The following is a 4,904-nucleotide window of genomic DNA, read 5'->3' on the forward strand; positions in this document are numbered from 1 at the left end:
CACGAAATATTTTTGTTTTAAAAAAAGTTAGTGGTCCAACGGATTTTTTTTAAATAAATAAATAAATATTTTATTTACCACCACTACAAGAAAATCGGGAATTTGTGGCAGTTTATTTATGGATTTGCGCGGTTTAAAACCGCCGCAAAATGACATACCAGCGCTTCGCCAAACGTCACGTATTAGGGGGTGGAGATTTGATTTTGCGGCAGTTCTAATGAACCGCTGGCACAACCGCCGCAAATCAGGCTGACGATTTTGCAGCGGTTACAAAACCGCCGTTATTTTGGTCTGTGAAGTAAAAAAAATCTGCGGCAGTTTTAAACCGCCGCAATTTCATAAATGAGCTTAAAAGAAAAACTGACTAACTACAATAGTTTATACCATTTTTCTTTACTATAACCTATTTTCTTTACATTATATTTATTAAACTTGAGATACTAACATAAAAAACACTAAGTAAACAATATTAAACTCGTAAATAATTCCAAAATGTTAACAAATATCAGACGGTGCTTGTTTACCACCTAGATGTAAATGATTCAGAATATTCACAGCTTAGAGGATGGAAAATATCAGCAGAAAGATACAAAAGGCACAGTTAAAATCCTCATTAAAAGAACTCTTCAAGGGCATGGATGCCACTGGTGTCTATGTTAGTAACGGCTGCACAAAGAACACAAATTATAAGTTAGTTAATGCTTATAGAAAACTAACAAACCAGAACAGTATGTTCTTGCTTGATATAAAAATCAAACAAAAACCAAGGTAGACAATAGGGACACTCACGTGACTTTTCAACAATCAAAAACTGGATTCTTGTAAGGTAGTCTCCTTTATCTTGTTCTTCTTCATCCATCAATTAACCATCTTAATATCCTGAAAGAGTGAGATCACATCACTTTCAAATCTTTTTGTAGATTAGAAGAGGGATATTAAACAATGTTTATGCAAAATATGTCAATTTGAAAGAAAGAAGGAACACATCTTCTACCTTTCTTTGATAAAATTGGGGTTGGAAAAATATATTGCAGAATCAACTCTCACAATAAGTACACCTGGAACCTTACTAGCTTCTGGGTATTGATGGATATTTCTATACACAATTGTTCTAGGAATGTTCCCCAAGATACAAGTTCTAGGCCTTGTAACTTGTAGTAGAATCTTTGCAAAGGATATAAAAACCTGCCACAAATATTGACCAGTAGAAACTACTTCACATTTTGAAAGCATAAGATAACTAAGTATACATTAGTTAATATTTAGTACTTACAGCAATTAGAAGTCATATCTCAACAGTGGCAAAAAACAACACCAAAGAATGCTCCTATGCAAGTAACAAAATCAAATTTATCAATCTTCTAAATCAAAATAGTTGCCTGATAGTCCACAAGGTTGATGACATCAGAAATGATGATTGAAGAAAGAATAGCATTTGGAGTGTAACGGAAAAGGGGAGTGATAAATTCCAGGGTTAAGAACACAACTACAGACATCACAATATTAGATACTACATTTTGACAACCAGCCATGAAATTCACTGCTGACCTAGAGAAAGAACCTGAAAGCAACAGAAAGATAGACTAGAATCTTGCACTTCAATGTGAACCACAAAACAATACCATAAGATGATTATAATCCTTATCTCTTTTATACTCCTTATTCTCTTTTATTTTGGCAATAGTAAGATGATATCATTCCTTTACTAATAAGGTTGTACAACAGTTCCTCTTCAACTATAAGTTACCCTATGGCCAAATAGATGTATCATTGTATCAGGTATTCATACTCCATATAATTCAAAGTTTCAACCCTATTTTGATTTAAAAAAAATGACTACAAAATGTAGGTACAGGAAGACAACTTATTACTATACCATTCACCATTTCCTCTGGTCCTTTCATTGCCCCCTCATTCATTTCAGGTTTCTCTCCACCTATTTAATGATCGATTAGGTTTTCTGCAATGTAAAAGAGATGCATTTGATTCAGTTGCAAGACAAATGTCAAGTGCAGATTTGACGTGAGAAGTAACAGGTGAATTTTTATGACAAGCAGTCTAAAAATCAATCCTAATACAAGAGAGAACAGATGTATGAAGTCCTTTAATACTGTTTGAAGGAACTGAAGGATGCACTAAACAAAATAAATTACATGCACAAGTCTTCAGTAATAATATCAAAACATGCAATGTCATTTCATAAGGGATGTTCTGTCCTAAAATTATTAGATCAGATTTCCTGTACCTTTGCATGCTCCAAGTCTTCCAAAAGTAAAACTCCAGGTCCTTCCCCATGACAAATCCATCTCGGTTCTGGAATATCATAAATAGCCTAATAAGAAAAACTGAATTTGCCATAGCTCATATCCATAGAAGACATAATTTTTGTGATCAAAAGGAAAAGTTGTATCTGTGACCATTGAAACGTTAGTTTTTTAATAAACTATTATGTTCATATTACAAGAAAGGATACAAGACTTGCTCATCAAATCTCATTATAATTATAGTTGTATTGTTTCAAAACTAAAAAATGTTGAAAGATCAACAATACAAAAACATGGTGAGTAGCAGCAAGAATGAGCAGGATTTTTGTTGTATTACAATGTCCCAAGGGCGTAAAGCTTTGGTAGGGTCTGTATTCCTCTGTGATAGGGATTTGCATGCCACAAAACCTCCCAAACCTGTACCAATGATTAGTGGATTCATACCAGCTAGATTTATGCCACGATAAGCTTATGCAGGTGAAAAATAATCAATAGTGAATCATACCAATGGGTATAATAGCAACATCTGAACCACCACAAAGCATCACATCCTGTAGGAATATTTTCATATTAAATTTATCAATACATTTTGATGCAATGACCCTATCATTACACCAAATTGTCTCTGAAAAAGAAAGTTAAATAAATAAATAAAAGGTATAATATTGGATACGAAAAATTCACCATCCTGAGAGTAATATTAAAGCATGAATACTTACAGCTTCACATCTTATGATGTGGTTTGCTACATTCAATATACAAATGTGAAGATAACATAGTCAAAATAAAAGCTTGGTACAAAACAAATCACCAATTTATGGTGTCCATGTAACAACAGACTAGATCCATCGCAAGTATGGTAGATCCAATATTTGTTGGTACACAAAAAGAATTCATCTTCTTCAAGAAATTAAAGTACTAAACATGAATCAAACTTTCACAACTGCACTTACTAGTGCCAAAATGTAGCAGAACATCGTTGAAATTGTTCGAATCAATATAGTGAAACATATTCAAAACACTTGGTATATTGTTGAACACTTGGCATGCAAAAGCATAAACAATACAAAATAGCACTAACAAGCATTCTTTGCAACACCAAATCAAAACTCAGCCCGAATGGCATGAAAAATCAGTTGCATTGTGTAGGGACTCAATAAAGTATCAGTCAATCAATCCAAACAAATTAAAATTCAAACTTAAGAAGCTCTTAACAGCATGTTTAACTATGTGTAAACTAGCATTAATTCTAACCTAAACTCAACTAACAACAGCAAATAATCCTAACCAAATCAAATTAACTCTAGAATCAACATATAACTAATCCTAATTTAACTAAAACAGAGAAGAAAAGGTGATATGAGAACCTGAGTCAAAGAACAGAGCAAGAACTCAGGAGAGAAGGATGCAGTGGCAGTAACCAGCCACTGCTGCGTCTGAACTCGCTGGAACTAGAGTGGTTCTATTCTGATTCTACGACTGGGAATGAGGGAGGCTGGGGTGAGCTAGAGAGCCACAGTGCGAGGTTGTGAGGAGGGAAAGAAGATGGTCACGGCGGCGCTGGATGGTAGCCGGCGGCGAGACAGAGAAGGCAGGAGACAGGAGAAGAAAAAGAGAGAAAGGGTTTTCGCGGTGGTTTTTCGGCGAAGAAGAAGAAGAAGAAGAAGAAGAAGAAGAAGAAGATGAAGACGGTGGTGATTCTGTGGACAGAGATGCTGGGGTGATGATCGATGGTGTTGTTGTGTTGGTGGTCAAAGAGAAGCTAGGGTTAGAGAAGGGGGAGTGATTCAGACTTCATAGCTCTGGACTTGTAGTTGAGTGGGTGACAGGGCACTTAGAATGCTCTTGTTAATTTGATTTGCGGTAGCTGGAAAGCTAATTGCCGCTATCTTGATTCTTTTTGTAGCAGAATTTCAAACTGCTATCATAACTGCCACTATTTTGCTAATTTGAAGCGGTTTGATAAACAGCCACTAATTTATCGCCGCTATCCTCTGCATTTGTTGTAGTGCACAATACACAATTCGTAGCATTTTTACCAAAATGCATCGTACTTAGCCGTATTACGTTTGTGCATGTGGTGTGTAATGCCCTTATCCCATTTATAATATACACGAGATACGTGTAGTATTATTTCATTTATACTGTAAATGAGATAAGACTGAAGGTAGCCTATATATATGCATTTCGTTCACAGCAGTAGTTTACAGGTTGTCACACCCATTTTTTCAACTTTTCTTCCACTTTTATCCTTTTATAATCAAATTTTGGAATTACTTCGAGATTATGGCGCCTGCCGATAATCACGATGTGGACATCAACCGACTGAACGCGACGTGGTACATTGATGGGGCAGTCGACTTTGAAGTTGAGTGTTGTTTTTTGTTTTATATTTATGTTAAAGTATAGATGTGTTGCCATACTTAGGGTACTTTTATAGAAGTAGCATGCAGTATATGTTAGGAAAATGAATATATTATAAAGGAATGATTACAATAATAAAGTATGATGTTAGGCATAATTAGAAATAGATTTGTTAGTTAAATGTTTAGTTAGCTTTGTTCTTCTTTAATCTAAGTTATTAAGCATATGTTTATTACTTTAGTTATTAAATAGAATTGTTAAAAATGTTTAGTAAAC

At 34.7% G+C, this 4,904-nt stretch overlaps 1 long non-coding RNA gene across 2 annotated transcripts; it reads right to left on the reverse strand.

Annotated features, from left to right (window-relative positions):
- Positions 461-4,143, reverse strand: LOC107606399. Of its 2 annotated transcripts, none has more exons than XR_002350631.1 (9): positions 3,632-4,143; positions 2,770-2,889; positions 2,602-2,681; positions 2,246-2,313; positions 1,877-1,960; positions 1,274-1,327; positions 995-1,185; positions 790-879; positions 461-666 (listed from the first exon to the last, which is right to left on the reverse strand). It is a non-coding gene; the product is annotated as an uncharacterized LOC107606399 (long non-coding RNA). The 2 variants fall into 2 exon arrangements; XR_001612656.2 differs by having other exon boundaries at positions 2,770-2,815; positions 3,632-4,142.

This window comes from Arachis ipaensis, chromosome B07 (assembly GCF_000816755.2).
Source record: "Arachis ipaensis cultivar K30076 chromosome B07, Araip1.1, whole genome shotgun sequence".
In the NCBI taxonomy this organism is placed as follows: Eukaryota; Viridiplantae; Streptophyta; class Magnoliopsida; order Fabales; family Fabaceae; genus Arachis; species Arachis ipaensis.